The sequence below is a fragment of the Pelodiscus sinensis genome, chromosome 3 (genome assembly GCF_049634645.1).
Source record: "Pelodiscus sinensis isolate JC-2024 chromosome 3, ASM4963464v1, whole genome shotgun sequence".
NCBI classification, from domain to species: Eukaryota; Metazoa; Chordata; order Testudines; family Trionychidae; genus Pelodiscus; species Pelodiscus sinensis.
This window is the reverse complement of record NC_134713.1, coordinates 87,814,241-87,837,755: the sequence shown is the minus strand read 5'-3', so window position 1 is coordinate 87,837,755 and position 23,515 is coordinate 87,814,241.

Below are 23,515 nucleotides of genomic sequence, written 5' to 3'. Positions count from 1 at the left end.
TTGCAGTGTGGATGTAATTGAAGTTTTTCAGAAAAACTGCCATTTTTCCAAAAAAAAACCTCTGTAGTATAGACATACCCTCCATAACTCTCTCCATCCAGCCTGTCAACTTTGCCACAAAGTATTGCATCAATTGGCTGGATCTGACCAGCCATTAAATAAGATTTTTTAAAAGGACATTTCATTAACACAGTTGTAATCCAAAAACCCTTCCAAGCATCCATTGTCTCAGATGCCCATATAACTAGGGAAAAAGAGTTTCTTTTAATTTGCTCTAATCACTATAGAGCACAGAGGTAACTATTATGTGGATGATAAAGCAGATGAGAAGTTTTTGAGAATTAAATTAGCAATTACACTCCAGCCATTGCGAACTTGGTAGGCAAAATTTTTACCAACTCAGAAAACAGTCATCCATGCTTCCAACCATCTTAAAGAAAACAATTTTTATGTGTGCAGTGTGAGGATTGGCTAAACTTGGCTATTGATTAAAATAAGCCTCTTTAAAGTAGAAGCTATTAAAAAAAAGATGTCCTATTGAGATATTTGTTAATTAATTCAGTTGGCAACTCAAGCCTGCTGAGTTCCATTTACATGCTTTTCCTAGCAGTTTCATTTTCTCTAGAAAGATGAGGGCTCGCTCGCTCGCTCGCTCACTTGCTATCTCTGTCTCTCTGTCTCTCCTGGCTGTACCCAAAGCATTTAAGGAAAGCAAAGAAGAAGAAACCCAATAAATGTTGACGTAGAAGCTACTAGATAAAAGTATGTGATTTGATGAGGGGCTGAGGGACCATTCCTTCCATTGGAAATTGAAGTTGTGGCCTTCCCTCATATCAGTTGGTCAGCATCAAACAGAATCAAGTTTTTACATTGCCATGAACATAAGGAACACCATGTGCCTCTCTATTTCAGATTGTTAGCAATTCAGGGCATGGACAATTGTTTACTCGATATGCCTGCTACGTATTTATGGCACAATGCATCCCTGATATACAGTAATTGATTGGTAGGTGCTCCCTCAGTATAAATGAATTCACCTGAGCAGAGGTATCAAGATCTGGAATGGAAACTTCTTTAGCATGTGTGTGTCAAAACTGGAGTTTTGTATATTTGGGTACAGTCAGAGGTACCAACAATGGGCTTCTGCAGCTTAAGAAATGAAAAAAATGATGTGGTCCTACAAAGCATAGTGGTTTAATGTACAAATCTGTGACTGAGCTAACTTGATATCCTGTGTGCCTGTAAGTTTTTATACAGGTACCAATTTTATGGCAGTGAAAAACCATGGAGGCTTATAATGAAAATACAGAACACAATGTCAATATAGTAGTTAATTTAATGCATCCGTGGTTTTAATGTGTGCTTTGAATGCACCTTTTCCAAATAATTAAAACTCTTTAATAACATCTGAGAAAGGATTTCCATTATTAAGTGGTTTTTCAAGAGTTTGAACTTGGTGAGAAACCCAATTAAATAATTATTTAAACAAAAAGCCATAATCAAAATCTTGCTGACAAGAATACTCTAATAAATAAAATGACATTTTGTATTGGCAATTTAGCAAAGGCAAGGATTTATGTGACAAAAATAAGGATTGTGTGGTGAAATTATCTGTCATTCAATACATTCACTGATAAAGAGAAAATTGTCAAGCAAACTGAAATATTCTTTGGGTCACTACGTTTACTATGTAGCAAGTAAAAAAGGTCTGCTTGCTTGTAGACTGTCTATGATCATCCATTTTATATATGAAGGAAGGAGGGGGGAGTTCTAAAGAACACACACATGAGGAGGTGTTATGTGATTTGTGGTGCAACAAAGTCAATTTAAGCATTGCTAAGAATATTGATGTGACACATGCAAGCTTCTGGCCCTCAGGCAAGGTTGTTCAGGACTAGAATTTTTCATCATTCTGTCTCTCCAGTTTTATTTATTTTGTTCATTTTGTGTGCATTTTTATATCGAATTAGTCAGGGAATCTCCAAAACCACATCCAAATTCATTATTATAGGAAGGAGAGTAGAGAGAGGAATAGGCAATGTAAGGAAAATTAAATGATGGACGTCCTTTCTGAGGCTGAGAAAACAACAACAATAGAAACCTGCCTATTAGACACATTGCCACATGCTGCATTTCAGTAGAAATTAGGCACCCGTTTGTCCCTTTAGAAAATAACATTTGCATTGCTTCTTCTAAACTTTCACATTTAGGCTCAGTTCAAAAAAGCCCTCAAGCTTGTGCTTCTGTCCTCCCATATTCAGCAAAACAGACGCTTAAAATTAAACTTTTTGATTGAATGAGAGTCTTGGTGTCACCTTTGACTCTTCTATTTGGGCAGATAGTTTTGTGGGCTGGAGCCCACTTTGTCATATGAATGAAATAGAAACTTCAGTTTGGCTGGGATATATACACACATGCTAAGATGTGAGTGTTACATTACTGGCTATGTCTACACTATAGCTGGGTCTACAGTGGTGCAATCTTGTGCAAAAGCGGCCACTCTTGCACAAAAACTTGCTGCCTGTCTACACTGGCCACGTGTTCTTGCACAAGTAAACTGACATTCTAATGTATAAAATCAGGGCTTCTTGCACCAGAACTCTGACACTCCTGCTCAGGAATAAGCCCTTTTGCGCAACTGTTCTTGCGCAAGAAGCCAGTGTAGACAGGCAACATGAATTTCTTACGCAAGAAAGCCCTATGTTTAAAATGGCCATCAGAGCTTCCTTGCGCAAGAGAGCATCTACCCTAGCATGGATTCTCTTGCGCAAAAGCACATGCCAGTGTAGACGCTCTCTTCTGGAAGAGTTTTTGCAGAAGAACTCTTCCGCAAAAGAGTTTTTGCGTGAGAACGTGCCAATGTAGACGTAGCCTATGTGTTTTGCAAGAAGAGGCAATGCTAATGAAGCACTGATTAGTAGATTAGCCGTACCCTCAGAAAGCATTTGTCTGTCCATTCCCCTCCCCCACAATACTTTGCTTATATCTCCCCACCAAAGTAAAATGTTCACCCCTGAATAAAGCCTTGTATAAATCACAATTTCATGAATTGAATAGAAATTGTTAAATTAGCTCTGTACTGTGATTTTTACAATAGCAAGAAGGCAGAAATAGGAACCACATTTCAAAGTAATCTGAGTAAGCATTCGGTTTATAAAGAACTTACACGAGTCGAGATTTAAAGCATATCAGCTGCAGGAAGTGGAAACCCTCTGCCTTTTCCCCTTTTGGTCATTTCCTTAAATACCAATCTCAATGTGGATCCCCAAAGATGTAGCTCCCCCAGTGATTTAGTACTCTGCAGAGGTGCTGACTGCATGGATGCTCTGAGGCTGGAGTATCTTTCAGAGGTCCATAGCGATCAGCTCCTCCCCTACTTCTCCAGTTCCTCCCACCTGCTGGTGGCCCTGCCAATCAACTCTTCCCCCTTCCTCCTAGTCCCTCCTGCCTGGCATGGATGAGGTATTTAATGGCTGGCAGGAGACACTGGGAGGGAGGGGCAGATCAAGGGTGCAGAGCACTTGAGGAAGGGGATGGAATGGGGAGGGAAGAGGCAGAACAGAGCATGGGTGGGAAGAGGCAGAGTGGGATGCCGCCTTGAGGGAAGGAGTGGTATGGAGTTGGAGCCTAAGGTGAAGCAGGTGTCAAGCACCCTTGACAAAATGAGAAAGTTCGCACTTGTGCTACTTCTGAATTAAACTTGACACATTGAGAGCATTTTGACCAACAATAATTTGATCGCTACCTCTTGGCAAAAAGAAACCCACTTTTAAACAGTTTGAAAAATGGTTCTCTTTTTCAGGGCTTATATCTCTGCAACTTCTAATTCAAAGGGATTCCAAAATTGGTTCTCTATCCCTAAGCTGTATCCTCCTAAGGCACCTAAACATTTCAAAAGAAGCCAACTAAACATGTTGATTTTAGAGGATTTAGAAAGGTCAATCTTTAAACAGAAGTTGTGATTCCGAGGACTGGAAAAGAGCAAATATCGTGCTAATCTGTAAAAAGAAAAATAAGGACAACTCCCTCTTACAGACCATCATTTCAACTTCAGTATCCAGATAGATAATGGAGCAAATAATTAAGTAATCAATTTCCAGAGATCTAAAAGATAATAAGGCAATAACTAAGAGTGTGTCTAAACCTCACCCCTCTGCTGACAGAGAGATGTAGATTAGGCACATTGCTATTGCAAATGAAGGAGGGATTTAAATATCCCATGCTTCATTTGAATAGAAATGGCTGCCACTTTTTCCAATGTGGCACTTGGCCGGCAAAAAGCGTCAGTCTAGATGGGGGTCGGTCAGCAAGGAAAGCCTTTTCCAACTGATCCTGTAAACCTCATTGAACGAGGCATAAGGGATCGGTCGGAAAAGGCTTTCCTGGTCCACCTATCCCCATCTAGACTGCCATATTTAAATCCACGCTTCATCCCGCAGAGGGGTATAGTTTAGACATACCCTAATAGTCAACATGGATTTATTAAGAACAAATCTTGTCAAAATGAACTAATAGCTTTCTTTAAAAGAGCAGCATACCTTGTGAATGGGGGAAAGTGGTAAATGTGGCATATTTTGACCTTAATAAAGCGTTTTATGTAGTATCCGATGACTGTCTCATAAAGAAACTAGGAAAACAGAACCCTTATGGAGCTGTTATAAGGTGGGTGCATAATTGGTTGGAAAACTTTTTTAGAGAGTCATTATCAGTGGTTCACAGTCAAGCTGGAAGGGCAGCATATCAAATGGGCCCCAAAGGGACCAGTTCTAGGTCCAGTTCTGTCCAATATCATCATCAATATATTACATAATGTCACAGAGAACTCACTTATAAAGTTTGCAGACAGTGACAAGCTGGGAGGAGTTGCAAGTGCTTTGGAGGACAGTGTTCTAAGGAAGACATGAGAAGTAATTCTTCACCTCTATGCCATTCTGATTAGACCTCCATAGGAGTATTGTGCCTAGTTCTGCACCACATTTCAGGATAGATATGGAAAAATTGGTGAATCTCTAGAGGAAAGCAACAAAAATGATTAAATATTTAAAAAACATGACCTATGAGGCAAGATGGGGAAGAAATGGGTTTGTTTAGTCTGGAGAAGACTGATAATAGTTTTCAAGTGTATAAAAGATTATTACATGGAGGAGAAAATTTGTTCTCTTTAAACTCTGAAGATAGTACTAGAAGCAAAGGACTTAAATTACAGCAAAGACAATTTAGGATGGACATTAAGAAAAGCTTTCCAACTGTCAAGGTGGTTAAGCACTGGAATAAATTGCTTAGAGAGATTGTGGAATTTCCATCATTGGAGATTTTTAAGAACAGGTTAGACACACACCTGTCAGGAATGGCCTAGATAATACTTTATCTTGCCTTGAGAACTGAGGACTGGATTAGAAGACCTCTCACGGTCCTTTTTAGACCTATGATTCTATCATTTTAACATTTACTATAGTGGCATTGCCACACCACTGTGATGGTAGTGGTTAGTTTGCTACACTACTACTCTTTGCACTCATGAAACAGAAAGTCACACCTGCAGATTAGAAACAGGCAAAAGACAAAAATACATATACCTATCTGGATTTAGATTAAATTGTTGTAATATAGCTGGTGGATTTATCTTACTCTAAAGCTATGAGTCTCTGGCAAATTTTTACTCTGGATACAGATTCATATTTCTCTAGAGTTCAGGGATGTTTAGATGCAAGGGGTTAGTTCAGGGCCATTTCTGATCTACTGGCAGGTAACTGTCACAGGAACAGGTAACTCATCTCTCTGGGAACACTTATGAGCAACAGTCCTGTACAAATAGAGAAGACAGTTGAATAGTCAGTGGTATTTTTCCTAGTATCCATTCCGTGTATTGATAATGACACATATTTGTTTTATTTGTTACATTATTTTGTAACATATAATGAAATATACTACAGAAATTTCTGACTATTCTTGGACACTAATTATTTGGCTTCATGAGAGAGTATTAAGAGAAGTGACACAGCCAGTTACTGTACAAATATGAAAGCCACACTAGCATGGATATAAATTTGCAAAGGCACTTAAACATGATATAAGGAACCAGCATATCATGTGAAACAGACAATGATGTCATATTGCCAGGAAAAGATTGTTCATTGTATGAAGTCTGTACCTTCTGGAGCAGCCTCCAAGGTCAAAGGAGTCTGGCTTCTGATTCATCTTGATGTTTCAACACTGGAGTGGAAGGTCTTCATGCTTAGCCCCTGATTAAGCAGTTGGGATGTCTTTAAATGAAGCACTAAACATTTTGCATTTGACCTTGCTGTTGGGAGATCGTGAGTTACATCACCCTAGGGCATAGCAGAATGCAATCGTTTACTTTTATTTACACATGCCAAATCCTATCTCGGGTTCACTGTTAGAATGTAGTAGAAGTGTAAAGTATGTGTCAAGGGAAGATACCTAATGGTGAGATTTATTAGACAATGCAACAGTCTCCACCAAAGTAATAGAAGCCGCATTGTTTGACACATGGAAGGATAGTTGGAATAACTGTATGTGACACTCCTGTATTGTCCCTTAAGGGACGGATGAGATGACCTAATGATTTTTCACCTCCCACCTTGCTAGTCTCAGCCTTAATACCACATATCCAAAGCCCTGTCTGAGGTAGGGTTGCCAGGTGTCTGGTATTGACCCGGACAATCTGGTATTTTCGCTTCTTGTCTGGTAAAAAAATTCAGAAAATACTGGACACCTAAAATGTCTGCTATTTTCTGATTTTTTTTCCCAGCCAGGAGGTGAAAATACCAGACACCCGGCAACCCTACACACTTGGCAACTGGGCCCAGCCCCCGGTGCCCACTCCTGTCCCTGCCCCCCTGCTTACCTGGTTCTGCAGGGAAGCTGCATTCTAACTTCATGAAGAAAACAAAATGGCCACTGGCAAAAAGCCTAAAGAACTGAAGCCTCTCCGGTCTTGCTATCCCTATTCTGTCCCTATTCTGACTCTACTGGCACTTAAAGTGGTTTTAATGTTTTTGGGGTTCTTTTGCTCAACAACTTTGGTTTCACCCTTTTTTTCCCCTCCACAGAATTTTTTCCCCAGTGGTTTTTTTTGGGGGGGAGGGTGTGTTCAGTATTTTGGGGTAAACCATCTGGCAACCCTAGTCTGAGGACTAGTATGTAGGAAGCTGTGCTGCCCCACAAACAGCCCTAAGATGGGAAGTGTATTTGGGAGTTATCATCCCATCCCTAGCTTCCCATTTCTGAGTGAGGAAGCTCCTACTGCTTTTTCACGGGGACAACATGCTCACTTCCCTCCACACTGAACCATCTCCACTCTTAAGTGTATTGGTGGGTGGAGCTAAAGAACTCCTTTTCTCACCCGTTTTCCACCCACCTACGGGGAGACAGGGGGAAGACTCAACCCTTTAGAAAATGGATCTCACCCCACTCATGCAGAGGGGCAATCTGGCAGGCTTTGCATGGAGGTGGGAGGGGCACATGTACCTCTTTTCTCTTCTGTAGAGCTTCATTAGAGTAGTTACAACCTAGTTCTAAGTGGCTAATTTTAAAAGGTGGTGCAGGCGGGGGACAAGAGGAATCAAGTACCCCGTCACAATTTTTGTAAAAACTGTAATGATGCATTCACCTATATGATTAACAGAATACTGTTAATCGAGCCTGGATTCCTTTGAGTTTTATACTTACATCCGATGCCTGATACCCCTATATACCCACCTGAAAAAGTTCCAGCTGCTGGTCCCACACTGTGGGGTTCCATGTTCCAACTGCTCAGTTCCGTATGGGGTAACTCTGGGTCCATTTGCCTAGCCCTGCACCCAGGACCCCCCTCCTGGCCCCACTGTCTGGAGGGGTATCTGTGCATGGGGAAGGAGCTGCTGAGCATAGGGGATTGTAGAGGGTTTGGGGAGGCTTCTGTGGTTCTTAACTTGTGACCCACAATGATGAACAAGCTGAGAACAGATGCTCTAAATTTACTATTAAAGGGGGGGGGGTCGATATATTTTTCATCAATTAAATAATTCAGAAAAAAATTCAGGCTGTGCTAGGTTTCTTGTAACCGATAAATGTTTTTGAGACAATGGCTTTTCACTGCTGCCTTTCAAAACAGATTCTTCCTCATCCTCCCAGCTCCCCTTTTTGCTTGCATATTATTCAGCTGATCTGGCAAGATCAAAGTGCTAGACTGACAATGCCTAGAGACATACTGCTATTAGCCTTCCTTGCAGAGCTGTTGACCTGAATTCACAAAGCAGCCTGAGTCAAAAAGTCTAAAGTGCGGCCACCTTTACTCTCAAAAGCTTTATAAATCATTCTAACAGAGCTGACTAATGAGCATTCTTTCTGGCTGGGCCATGAGGCGGATTTTTCTTTGATCCCCTATATGTTCTCTCAAATGCCCAACATCATTTTGTTGGGACTTGTTTAATTTACAACTGAACTGCCAGGCCTTGCAGTTCTACTAGCCTCAAAACAAGAGAAACAAAACTATTTATGAACTACTATGCAAGGTGTCTACTGAAACACTGATAGCAAAATGGCCCAAAAGTGGACTTCATGTGATTCATAACTAAGGGCTTATCTACTCTTAGAACACTGCATCCTGCAGCTGTACCAATGTAGTACTTCAGTAAAAACACTACCTATACCACCCTGGGGGCTCCCATAAGCATAAGTATGCCTCCTTCCTGAGGCTATGTCTACACAGCAGACTTATTTCAGTATAACTGATGTTATTCTGAAATAACAAAGAGCGTGTCAAAACTGCAAGTCATTATTTCTAAATAATGTTGATCTGGAGGACTTCTTTCTCTGACTCCTACAACCATCATTTTACAAGGAGTAAGGGAAGTTAAAGGGAGAGGCCTCTTCCTTCGACTTCCTGCTATGTAGACTGTGCCAAAAGTTGAATTAAGCTATTTCAGCTTAAGCTATGCAATTGCCATAGCTCAAGTTGTGTGCCTCAATTCGACTTTAGCCCTGCTGTGGAAATGTACCCTAAGATGAAATAGTTTGGAAGAATTCTAGCACTGTCTACACTGAGGCTCTGTCTACACTATGAGTTTTTCTGGCAGAAAATATGCTAATGAGTGACTCATTAGCATAAGTCACGACATCATTAGCATATTTTCTGCTATTCCTTTTTGCATAAGGGATTTTGGCACAAAAAGAAGCAGTGTAGCTGCTTCTGTTTTGTGCAATAACCCCATTTTGTGCAGGATCCTTATGCCTCTCTAGGAGGCATAATTTTCTACTGTAAATCAGACCCAAGTGGTGAGTTTTCTTCTTCATTAAAAATACTGATAGCAGGGCTTAACCAAGTGCAGAATAAGAATTAATTCCCATGTTCTTTCCTTTCCTTATCTTGTTGTCTTGTGTTCTATCTGGGAGTTGATGCTTGCATTATATACAGAAGGTTCCTTAGTTACCCAAAGCTATGGTAACTAGTCTGTTTTCCAGGTAGTGTCAGAAAATTAATCAGTGGAAATACAGCACCTCTGTCTAATAAATGGCTAGTAAATGCAAATGTTTCCACCCAAAAATCCTTGTTTTGTTGAGTTCAAAGCACACATCTAAAATAGCAATAGTCTAGCGAACCACAGAATATAGTTACTGAAAGTCTGAGGTGGTGATGACTAGCAACAGATGATTTCTGGTAGTCAGCCTTTCTATAAGATGCTGGGGAGATTATTGTCAGTGTCTTCTTGCACATAGAAAATCTAAATTTCTCCAAAATACTCACTCTACTCTTTCAATACGTAACTCAGAAAAAAGAATAAGTCAGAGTAACTTCTAACATGTCACTGGTTTCCAAGCAACTGCAAAGAACTCATAATTTCTACTTTCAGTAAAGCAACTCCAACAAGGAACAGACACCCAGACCACTGTTCCCTGTAAACTGAGCACTTGTGCGGCCACTCAGGAGAGCAATTCAGATGCCATCCAGCTGATTACCAGGGCGCTCACAGCTAAGTTTTGTGTTTCTACTGGTGGTGCACATTTGTGCATGCCTTGGTGCACATAAAAATATTCCATGCAGGGATATAAAAAAATCCGCAAATGGATGAAAACATTAGAGAGAACATTAATCCAGACTCAAGGTCTGCTCTCCTCGTTACTAACACTACAGCTGAGAGCTGTTTTTGTCTGTCTAAGCAAAGCCAAATTCTTCCTCACAAGGTAGTATCCTTACTTTCAGTTTATACTGGCTAAGTGCACAAGATAGCTATGGGTTATATCAAATCCAGTTCTCTTGAAACACTTTCTTTCAGTTGATGAAACCTCTCTGACAGAACCCCTTGCCCCTCCCTCCCAAGATTTTCAATTTTAAAGTGACTCCAATATTAAAATTAAAATCCAACACAAAATAACCCTTCTGGATTCAATACATCACAAATGAGGATGTCACCAAGCTAAAAAAGAAGAAGAAATTCAACTGAAATATATTGTATATTTCTGCCAAGCAGTCTGTGTTGGGATCTAAATAAACTGTTACAACTCAAAAAAAGAGATATTGGTGCCATCATGGATTGTTCTCTGAAAACATTTGCTCAATGTGTAGTGGCAGGCATAAAAGCATACAAAATTTTAGGAACTAATATTAGAATCAGAAAAAGAAATGAAAAGGATTGGGTGTCTGGAATAGCTTCCAGAGAAAGAGAGATTAAAAAAACTGAGATTGTTTATTTTAGAAAAGAGACAACTGAGTGAAGAGAATATGATAGAGATCTATAAAATTAGGAATGGTGTGGAGACGGTGAATAAGAAATTGTTACTTACACCCTTGCGAAATACATGTTGTAGGGGGTCACCTGATTAAATTAATAGGTAGCAAGTTTAAAACAAACAAAAAGAAGTACTTCTTCCCACAACATGCAGTGAACCTGTGCAACTCATTGCCAGAGAAAGTTGTGGAAGCAAACAGTACAGCACAGTTCAAAAAAGAGTTAGTCAAGTTAATGGAGGTTGGGACCATCAGTGGCTATGAGTCAAGATGGTCAAAATGAAACTGCATGTTCCAGGTGTCCCAAAATTTGCAGAAGCTGAGACTGGGCAACGGGATAGATCACTTCATTCTTGTTCTTTTCATTTCCCCTGAAGCATCTGGCATCAGTCGTTGTCAGAAATAGGATAGTGTGCTAGATTGTCCTTTGGTCTGAACCAGTATGGTTGTTCTGATGTAAAAGTTCCCTAGAAAATTACTCCAGATTAAAAAAGCTGTTTTCAAAGGGAATGGGCAAGCATAGGCTCAGGGAAATGTAAAGGACATGGGATTACTGTGATCTCAATTGTCAAATTACCTTAACATCAAAACATAGAATCCTCAGTACTGTTTGGCTGTTAAATAACACAAATCATCACCCATTCAATAATCTGTAGATATCAGATTTAATTCTCAATATCAGAATAATTAGCTGTCATGCTTATAGTTGCCAAATTTGGGGCCCGATTCTCAACTCTAGTTTGGTAATGGTGTGACCCTATTAAAATTAACAATGAATTGTTTCCCCACTGACTGAATGCAGGAGGAAGGTGTGAATAGCCTCCACTGTACCACAATTCCATATTAGTGAAATTCCATTGCATTTAATCAGATTATTCCTTACTTATATTACTGTGCGCAAGAGAAGAATTAAGACCCAACTCTACAATATGTGTGACAAATTAAGCAACAAAAGTCCCCAATTTTCTGGTACAAGCAGACTGCATGGACTTCATATTCAGAGTGAAAAATACCCCCAAAATGATGACATCTGCCCAAAATAGAGATTGTAGAAGTTCTCTCCACCCCAGGAACACCTCAAATGAACACAATAATAAAATACTTTTGAAAGAGGGAATGAACTAAAACAAGAGCAGTTAATAATGCATATTCTAACTTTGCAAATGCTAAATCGTAGTCTGGGGAGTGCACAGCACTTACCATTTAGTAAGACATGCTCCCTGCCTGGAAGAGTTCATATTCAAAGACACAGACCTATAGGCCAAGCCAGAGAAATCATAGAGAACATTTGGTGATGAAAAGCAAAGTGGGAAAAATTGTCTGAAATTATCAGTTTTAAGAAAGAAGCTGAGGGAGAATAAAAGAAAATGGTTGCCAAACACAAAGAGGGAAGTATGATAAAATGTGTGAAGCCAGCAGAAAAAGACAGCAGTCAAACAGAATAAAAACCTAGGGATAGGAAAAGAGGAACCGGAAACAGAGATGAAGGTGTAGGGTTTATTTGGGTCTTGAAGATGAAAACAAGGAACTTAAATTTATTGCAATGAGAAATGGGAAAGCAGTGAACACATTCAATTTAAGTAGGTAGTAAAAGTTACAAAACAGTGAAAGGGGAAGATGTTAGCAATCTATAGATTTTCAATCTATATTTGTTCATATGATCATTAACTAATTGGATTGTTGGCTCTCAACTTTTCTATACCATGGCCTGATGTTGCAAATAGTTTCAGGATCTCTCTCCCATTTATGATAAAGAAAGAGATGGCAGTCATGCCCCTAGGTATATTTATGATGTTCTCTGGATGATAGCCTGTATCAAGAGCATTGGACCGGAGCATTTTTTTGTAAGTCAGTGTTAATGACTTAATTTAATATTGGGAAGCAGAAAAAGAGAAGAGTTAAAATTGGGTAAGATAAGAATTGAAGTCTGAGAGAAAGGAAAGAACACAAGTTTGTTCATAAAGGCAGATAACAGAAGTGGTGGAGAGGGATTGTACACAACAGAATTTACAATGGTTCATGAAATATAGCTGAATTGTAGTGTATGAATGAATGTTAAACAACTATAACTTTTTCCATTTCTCTTCTCTGGTTAGCACCAGGAAAACTGCTTGTGACTGTATCTAATGTCAAGACAAAAAGAGATCAGGACTCTTGTGATTCAGCATAATCACATTGTTAATCTTAAAAGTAACTAGAATAAAGATTGTTTTACAAAGAAAATATGATGAACGATTCTTTGTGTTGAAATAGATTGATACCTTTTGTATGGACAACTGTAACTCCTTTCCAATGAGTGAAATGACTGTGTAGTTCCTGGGAAGGAGGAGTGAATGAGTTTGGAATGTGTTTGGAGGCGAGGCATCAAGCTACCATAAACTAAGGACCAAAACGAAGCAGACCAATGCAGGACACTATGGATGGCTTTGGAATGTTAAAAGCAAGCATCCTTTTACAAACAAGACAGCCTTGAAAGAACACTGGGAAGGAGGTACAACATACTGATGTCAGTTGGCAAAGAAGATGAGTTCCAGATAAACAGATGCTAAAATGGTGATTAAGAACAGAAACAACAAAATTAGACTTGAATGTGAGAAAAGTCCTATAAAATATAGTGTGTCTTTCATTGGATCTCCGGGTCTCATCTTGTCAAGACTGGAGTGTCAGACCAAGAGAAGTTCCCGCTCCTCCCCCTCACATTTAACTTGCCTGGCCTATGAGTTAATGTGAGCAACAGACTGGTAACTTTAAGCAACAAAAAGACTATAATTGTGTGTCTTTGTGGGTGAGTGTGGGTGGGTGGGTGGTGTGAATATACATATAATAGAGAATGTAAGTTACATTGTCAATAAATGTGGTGTTTTGCCTCATCCCCCTAAAAAAATCCTGTGAAATTCTTTCAAGTATAACAGGATCAGGATTGAAAGTTATCAGCTGTGTCTAGATTGGCATGATTTTCTGGAAATGCTTTTAACTGAAAAGTTTTCCGTTAAAAGCATTTTTGGAACAGAGCGTCTAGATTGGCACGGACGCTTTTCCACAAAAGCACTTTTTGAGAAAAAGCGTCCGTGCCAATCTAGACGCGCTTTTCTGCAAAAAAGCCTCGATCGCCATTTTTGCGATCGGGGCTTTTTTGTGGAAAACAAATCTGAGCTGTCTACACTGGCCCTTTTGCGCAAAAGCTTTGCGCAAAAGGGACTTTTTCCTGAACGGGAGCAGAATAGTATTTCCGCAAAAAGCATTGATTTCTTACAGTAGGAAGTCAGTGCTTTTGCGGAAATTCAAGCGGCCAGTGTAGACAGCTGGCAAGATTTTCTAGAAAAGCGGCTGATTTTCCAGAAAAACTGGCCAGTCTAGGCACAGCTATCAAGTTTTATTTTTATTAGGGATAGCATTTGAAATGGTACATAGGCATCCAAGAAGAGATGTGTAAAGGAGATGTCATTGGACAGAAGGGGAGGGTTATTAAACTAAATAAGCAGTCACTGGTCACAGTTACTCTGAGGTGGATATTTAACGTGAAAAAAAAATAGTTATTGCCCATTGAAATCCTTCATTTTCCTGCCCATTACTGCTATCTGTGTTGAACTTTGCTTCAGTAAAGACAGGACCATCTCATAGTCCACATCCTCCACTTACCCTAGGATTGACACTCTGGCAATCTATCTTCCAGATTTCAATCCAGCAGGTCTAGTAAAGACCCGCTAAATCCAATGCTGAGGGGAGTACCCTTGTCAGTGTTGGTACTCCTCGCTGTTGAAAGGAGCAAGGGAAGTCGATGGGAACATTTCTCCTGGCAAACTCCCACTGTGGAGATGGTGCCAAGCTTGCCTTATGGTTCGTCAACTCCAGCTACGTTATTTATGTAGCTGGAGTGGTGTTCCTTAAGCTGACCTTCCAGGTGTAATGTAGACCTCGCCATAGAGTCATAGACATTCCAGCCAGAAGGGACCAACTTAATCACTTAGTTTAACCTCCTGCACATCATGGGCCACAGAACCTCACCTACCAATTCCACTAATGAGCCCATTACATCTAGCTGAGTTACTGAAGTAATCAAATCTTGATTTAAAGACTTCAATTTCCAGAGACTCTACCATTCTAGTTCTAATCAGCAAGTGATCTGTGCCCTGGCTGCAGAGGAACACAGAAAACCAAGGGTCTTTCCCAATTTGACTTGAGCAAAAATTCTTTCCTGACACCAAATATGGTGATCAGATAGATGCTGAATATATAGACAAGACCCATCTGCCAGACATCTGAAAAAGAATTCTCCATAGTAATTCAGAGCCCTGCCAATCTAGTGTTCCTTCTCTAACAATTGTAGATATTGACTACTAGCAGTCATTGATTTGCCCTGTGCTATAATAGACAATCTCACTGCACCATCCCCTCCATAAATGTATCAAGCTCAATCTTAAAATAAATGAGTTTTTAACCCCTACACTCCTATTGGAAGGTGTTCCAGGATTTTACAGGCCTGATAGTCAAAGCTGCATTAGTGCTGTTCTGTGTATTGGACAGATGAAGTGATTTCCACTTTGGAATCTAAGTTCATCTGCCTCCCTCTCCAGTACTTACATCTCCCACCAGACAAGAAAGCAAAATGTAAAACAAACATTAAAATAATGTCCCTAATGCCACCCTGCTCATCCCACGAAAAAGAAAGGTTCAGCTACTAGATTCGTATTATAATATTGTGGTTCATTTCCCAAAACCGTGTAGGTTTTTTTCTGAAATATTTAGCAATCTACCTGGAAAACTTTCTTGATTTGAGTCTAAAATGATAATAGCAGCTAAAATGTCTCCCAGATTCTGTACCTTAAAAACAAGTTCTTCATCATTCCTCATCTATTGCTTTCTAGAAAATTACCTGAAATGTGTGTCTGTGATTATGGTTTCAGCTCCAGGGGACAAGGCAATTTGATCATTGAGATAAATTGCTGGCGAAGATTTTATTTCACCTATGTCACATCATTCAAGTCAATTTCCCAGGAGTGGATATGTAGGACACCTTTCCTAACATCTGCTTAACCATAATGGGATCCAAACCTGTTACAAGTTCTCTGAAATATGAACCGGCTTTCCAGAAACAGGGGAAAATTTTCAAGAAGAAAGAATACATATCTGAATATACACAGAGGCTGTGTCTACACTGGTGCAATCTTGCGCAAAAGCAGCCGCTCTTGCTCAAAAACTTGCTGCCTGTCTACACTGGCTGCGTGTTCTTGCGCAAGTAAACTGACATTCTAATGTATGAAATCAGAGCTTCTTGCACCAGAACTCTGACACTCCCGCTCAGGAATAAGCCCTTTTGCGCAACTGTTCTTGCACAAGAGGCCAGTGTAAACAGGCAATATGACTTTCTTGCGCAAGAAAGCCCTATGGTTAAAATGGCCATCAGAGCTTTCTTGCACAAGAGAGTGTCTACACTGGCATGGATGCTCTTGCGCAAAAGCACATCTCTTGTGCAAAAGTACATGCCAGTGTAGACGCTCTCTTCTGGAAGAGTTTTTGCAGAAGAACTCTTTTGCAAAAGAGTTTTTGCGTGAGAACGCGCCAGTATAGATGTAGCTAGAGAGAATGAAAAAGATTGAGATACAGTATCTGATAAGTATAAACGATTTCATTTAAGTAACACTATAACAATTGCTAAATCTATTCAGAAAGCAAGTTGATTTATATATTATATTATATTATATTATATTATATTATATTATATTATATTATATTATATTATATTATATTATATTATATTATAATCCCCCACTTCACAGATTTCTATAGAAGTTCTTAGTGCAAAACCGAGCTCAGATGAGAATTGGGGTTACTATTTCTTCAAGCCCTTTGTTCCAACCTTACCTGTGAAAAGAAAGAAAGCCCAGCCACTTCATAATGAGTATAATTAAACTACAGAGGGACAAGGAGAGAAGTACTGAGAAACAGTATTTTATTATGTTTCCAACTGAGAATGGAAAAATTAAATTTGTCCAGTGATGCACCACTAGAATTTTAACAAAGGATCTCAAAACTTTTTTTTTCTCCCAGAACCATGTTACATATGCCATTCCCCGCAAAATATACACTTCCCCCTCTCATCATGTTCTCCTGCCTCCATCAACCAAAAATCAATCCAACCCATACTCTTTCCTGACCACAATATAGTACATCAGTTCTTCCAGTGAATCTCATAGTCATCAGGACTTCAACCTTTCCCTCTCCAGTGACTTATGGAGGTCCCAAGCTGCATCTGTTTTACATTAGGAAATAATGTTTCTTTGGTAACTGAATGTTGTCAGAAAATTGGGGAAGGGCAGAGGTATTAATAAATATTATTAGGCATTCTGTGCCAAATTCTGCATCTCATGGAAATTCCAACATATGGTAATTCAGTTAGGGTATGTCTACACTAGCACCCTTTTTCAAGAGAGGGATGGAAATTAAGACATTCAAAATTGCAAATGAAGCTGGGATTTAAATATCCCATGCTTCATTTTATATTTGCGTTATGACGCTATTTCAAAATAACAGATGCTGTTAAGATGAGATTATTTCTAAAGAAAACACTTCTCTCGAAATAACTGGTAAACCTCATTGTATGAGGAATAAGGGTTATTTCGAAAGAAGTGTTTTCTCTTAAAATAACTGCGTCTTAACAGCATCTGTTATTTCAAAATAGCGCCATAACGCGAATATGCAAATGAAGTGCGGGATATTTAAATCCCAGCTTCATTTGAAATTTTGAATGTCTTCATTTGCATCCCTCTCTTGAAAGAGGGGGTAAGTGTAGACATACCCTTATTGAGAATTGTTTAAGCTAAATGTCATATCAAGTGAAGGTGATGCAATTATTCTTTCTTCAGAGAAAAACATGTTGTTGTAAAGGTATAAAAAACCAACCAGCTGAAAGCTCTTTTTCATTGTGTTGATGCCCTGGTTTCTATAGCACAAAGTTTTTAAGGTGCTATTAAGGGATTTCTACCCTAGCCAACAATTTCACCTCTACACACAGCTGTCAATGGTACAGCCTTTATGAGCCTTTAAGCTGATACCAGTAGTATGAACTATAGTGTTTATAGGGCTCCTGGAAGCCACCATTGTCTAATAGATGATGATTGATGATTGATGATAAAATTATTTAATGCTGCTCAAAGAGGCTCTCCACAACATGGTGCATAAAATGCTGGTATCCTCTAATCTCTTCCCCCATTGATACACTGACTGGAGCTGAACTAGTGGTAGCAATGGTGGGAAACGTTACAGGGTTTATGGAATGTTAGGGGGTGTATGGAACGTTAGCTTTCTAAATTTTGTGCCTGCCTTATTAATGCCAGCTTTACACTAATGAAGAAAGTCAACTTAAGATATTCAACTCCAAGTTGAAATATCTTAGATTGTGTTTTGATGTCATACACAAACCGGGAGGTCAACGGGAGCACACACTCCCATTGACTTCCCTTGCTCCTCATGAGGGACAGAAGTACCAGTGCCAATAGGAGAAGGGGGGTGGGCTGTGGGCCATGGAGCTCTGGGATAAGGACTAGTAGCCCAAATTACCCCACTGGGTTCTCTTCCTGTGTGACCCAAATCTGGTTTTCAGTTGGGCATGGGCATATAAAGCTGGGGCTCCCCCATGGTTCCATGTCTCTCCATTGTGCCCTGTGCACACAGAGCATGTCCCAGACCCATGGCAGGAGCTCGCTTGCCAGCTGGAAGGGCACATCTGGAGCTCTCCTGCCCTGCAAATACGGGCAGTAATCAGGCATGGAGAGCAGGAAATTCTCTCCCTACCCGGCTGCTCACACATAACCCAGCCCCTTCCAATTGCTAGTGAGCCAGGTACCCAGAAGCACCTGGAATGAAGGGGATTTGTTTGGAGTCGGGCCCAAATTTACTGATTGTGTTTGGGTTTCATTTACATGTGAGATCCACAAGCCTGCAGAGCAAAGCCCTTCCGGACAGGTCACTTCTCCGTAGCCCATGCTAGGTGCCAGAAGAGGCTTTACATTCTGTACACAAACAAACAATTTTATTGGTAAGTGAGTCAGAAGCAGGAAGCATGTGTGGGGGAGAAGGGATAGTTGGCAATTGAAGGGCGTGAGTGAGTCAGATGGGCTTTCGGATAAAAGAGCATTTCGATAAAAGGGCATGTCCAGGGGTGTGGTGGGAGAGGAGAAGGATGCAAGTGACTTGGGTACATGGGCTCTCTGGCCATGAAAGCAGCCAGCAAGAGAGAGGTTGGAGAGCATAGCAAGCAGGGGACACAGCCTGGTCTAGAGATCCTGGATCTCACTGAGGTCTGGGGCAAGGAGACAAACCTCCAGGATCTCAGCACCAGAAGGCAAAATGGTACAGCCAGATGGATGCCAGCCTGGCCCAGAAATGGCACGGCCACACCCTGGACCTAGTACGAATGAAAATAAAAGAACGGCAGCAGGCCTACACAAAGGCCAGGAAACAAAGTTCATGCTGTGGGGGTGGTACCACAGACCTGCTGCTTTTACAGGACTCAGTGCCATAGGACTAATTGTTTTTAAAGGTACAGATTAACATGGCTACCCCCTGAAACTCTATATAGCACATCATCCCAACGTTATGACAGAAAAAGAAATCATAAGAACTCAGGAATTATAGTCAGAATTCAAATGAAAGTGAAATACGCCTACATTTTTATGATGGAAAAAGGCTATGACAGTTATTGGTAACTAAAATAGGCTGTTAAGTAACAGAAAGCTTCCCTGCACTGAAGGGAGCTGGTGAAGTAAAGATCTGCTCCTTTTCCTGTGGAAATCAATAATAAAACTCCTATTAGTTTATTTGTGGGATGACTGAGCCATAAAAGAAGAAATAGATCTTTTCCATATCATGCTGTCAAAATCCATGCTCAATGGGAGCTGTGCATGTATGTAAAAAAGGATATTAACCACCTCAGGGACTTAGTATGGGTTTTGGCTTCATTAAGGGGAAAAGGGCAGGAAAAGGAGAGTGGGCAACTGACTGTTAAGAGAGATTTAGACAGAGAAAATACTTCCTCCATACCGTTTAGAACTTTTCTGTACATGGAACAGGTAATTTGGCCTGAAATTAGTGGAGTCCCCTCAGTAGTGCAGGACTCCAGTGCTATGGCTACACTGTAGCCTTCTTCCTGAAAAACTTATGCAAATGAAGCCCTTCATTTGCATAATTAATTAGCAGCCACTTTTGCGCAAGAGGCCTTTGTGCAAAAAGGATCTGTGTAGACAGCTCCTTTTTGCACAAAAGCCCCCTCTTGCGCAAGAGCCGTTCTTCCTCAGGAGAACAGTCCATGATTTTATGAAGTAAATCTTATTGTTTATTTGTCTTTATTTTTAAACCGTCAAATAGAACATCCACTTTGAAAAAAAATATCATAAGCAACTGTGCTGCACTCAAGCTTATAAAAGTGGACGCAGCTAACAGAATTCTATGCTTAAACACTTTGCACACCCTTAGATGCAAAAGAACATTATTTCACAAGCTATGGGGTGCTAACAGTGAATGTCCCGATCTTATCATCTACAATTTGCTAGATGCACTTCCCTCCATACAAATCAAATTATCACTTTGTTCATCTTACTGGTTGTGCATCACACTCCTCATGGGTGGATATTAGCAGGAGTTAGCACATTAGATGTCACTGAAGTAAGAACAGTGAATACACATGCATGGAGCTCATTAAAATTTGTCCTCATTAGAGTAATACTCGGCATGTTTATTTGACCCCCACTGCTATTTTTGCTGCAAACTGCAGTGTCGCCTATTTTACTGTGCAATATTACAGTATTGATCAGAACACAATTACCAGCGTAAACTTAATTTAGTAAGCAGTTCCAGCTACTAAAATCATTCTGATAGAAATGTAGCCGTATTAGTCTGGGGTAGCTGAAGCAAAATGCAGGACAATGTAGCACTTTAAAGACTAACAAGATGGTTTATTAGATGATGAGCTTTCGTGGGCCAGACCCACTTCCTCAGATCAAATAGTGGAAGAAAATAGTCACAACCATATATACCAAAGGATACAATTAAAAAAATGAACACATATGAAAAGGACAAATCACATTTCAGAAAAGGGGGGGATGCGGGAGGGGGGGGAAGGAAGGAAGATAAGTGTCTGTGAATTGATGATATTAGAGGTGGGGAGAGTGGGATGTCTGTCAGCTAATGGTATTAGAGGTGATAATTGGGGAAGCTATCTTGGTAATGGGTAAGATAGTTTGAGTGTTTGTTCATTCCTTCTCGGAGAGTGTCGAATTTTAACATGAATGACAGTTCAGAGGATTCCCTTTCAAGTGCAGATGTAAAAGGTCTTTGTAGCAGAATGCAGGTGGTTAAGTCATTGAGAGAGTGTCCTTTCTGGTTAAAATGGCAAGAAACTGTTTTTTCTTTGTGGTCTTGTCTGATATCTGTTTTGTGGGCATTAATCCTTTGGCGAAGTGTCTGAGACGTTTGTCCAATGTACATAGCAGACGGACACTTTCGGCACATGATAGCATAGATTATATTTCTGGATGCGCAGGAATATGTGTTCTTGATCTTATAACTCACTTGGTTAGGTCCACTAATGGTATCAGCAGAATGAATATGTGGACAAAGCTGGCAACGGGGTTTGTTGCAAGGGAAGGTACCAGGGTTGGTATTAGTGTGGTATGTCCTGTGGTTGTTGGTAAGAATCATCTTGAGGTTAGGTGGTTGTCTATAGGAGACTATGGGTCTGTCTCCGAGAGCCTCTTGGAGTATGGTATCCTGTTCCAGTATTCCGCCAAAAGATTAATGCCCACAAAACAGATATCAGACAAGATCACAAAGAAAAAACAATTTCTTGCCATTTTAACCAGAAAGGACACTCTCTCAATGACTTAACCACCTGCATTCTGCTACAAAGACCTTTTACATCTGCACTTGAAAGGGAATCCTCTGAACTGTCATTCATGTTAAAATTCGACACTCTCCGAGAAGGAATGAACAAACACGCAAACTATCTTACCCATTACCAAGATAGCTTCCCCAATTATCACCTCTAATACCATTAGCTCACAGACATCCCACTCTCCCCACCTCTAATATCATCAATTCACAGACACTTACCTTCCTTCCTTCCCCCCCCCCCCCCCGCATCCCCCTCCTCTTCTGAAATGTGATTTGTCCTTTTCATATGTGTTCATTTTTTTAATTGTATCCTTTGGTATATATGGTTGTGACTATTTTCTTCCACTATTTGATCTGAGGAAGTGGGTCTGGCCCACGAAAGCTCATCATCTAATAAACCATCTTGTTAGTCTTTAAAGTGCTACATTGTCCTGCATTAAAATCATTCTGTTTCTTCTAAATGAAAATTATTCTTTGTAAATAATGGACTTCAATTCTTCTTTGAGCATGGGATGATCAGACATTCATTTGCATGGCCAGATAACCATAGTGGTAAAGAAATGTTTTTAAAGAATAAGATGATTTTTTTTCATTTGGGTGGAAGGAACTCAGAAGAAATATGTTAGGAGAGAAAAACAAAATACATGAAGCACAGCTGCCTGAAGCATGCTGTGGAAGGAGACATCCATTAAATAATTGAATTAACCTCTATACAGCCTTTTTCAGCTGACTGAGATTTACTTTGATAGCTTGCTGTTTGTTTTCTTCCAGGTTCACTCACAATAGAGGAGCTTTTTGCAATGGCTGTAAAAGAAGTTGAAGTATGCATCTCAGTAGTGGTCAAAGTCCCTTGATTGGGCAATAATAAAAGAAAAAGAAAAAAAATTGTAGCCTCTTAAATTACTAGGAATTGTGAGCAGCAGTGCTCAAATATTCCATATTTTTGGATTATTTCTTCTAGAGAGATTGTCTCATTTAGACCTCCCTCCTATTGTAACTGCACAGTCCATCTAATAATCATACAACATCCAATACCAATCATAGTACTTGCTCAGCTTAGGTCCCTAATGGGATTTGAATTCAGCACCTCTAGCTCTAATGCGCTTAGCTCCTAGTATACCAGAGTCTGGTATCACCTTGCAAGCATAGGGGATATCAGTGAGTCTATGCAAGTAACACCATCACAGGCTCTAACCACTTAAGCCACAATATCAGGGCTCATACAACTGTACGTACACTAATGTGGCCTATGCCATCTATGCCAGCAATGCCCCTTTGCCATGTATATTGGCCAAACCGGGCAGTCTCTACAAAAAAGGATTAATGGACACAAATCAGATATTCAAAATGTTAACACAGAGAAACCTGTTGGAGAACATTTTAACTTGCTCAGGCACTCATTAAAGGATCTAAAAGTGACTAACTATTACAAAGCAATTTCAAGAAACAGCTGGAGAGAGAAACTGCGAAACTGCCCTTCATATGCAAATTTGACACATTTAATCAAGATCTGAACAAAGATATGAACTGGATGGACCATTATATTCAACACCCAAGTGACATCAAAAGCTAAGTATGGGGCACTTACAGCCTATTAGCTAGTTGATTAGCCTCATTTAGCACAGACACTCTAGTTGACAAGATTTTTTCCTCTTTCTCTCCCTATTGCCCCTCTTTTTCTGCTATTTATTTGTACCTCTGGGCCAGGGTTCCCTCTAAGATTTTTCCATCCATGAGCTGAGTAAGTTTTTGTCTTGTGCTCCAATATTGATGTCATGTGCGCTTATTCGGATGTGAGCCACTATGGCACCCATCTGTTACTAACATTATCTATATTGTTAGTGCTAGCTGTGTAACAGGGCAGAAGATGGGGCAGGAGCTAATGCATCTCCACAGTAA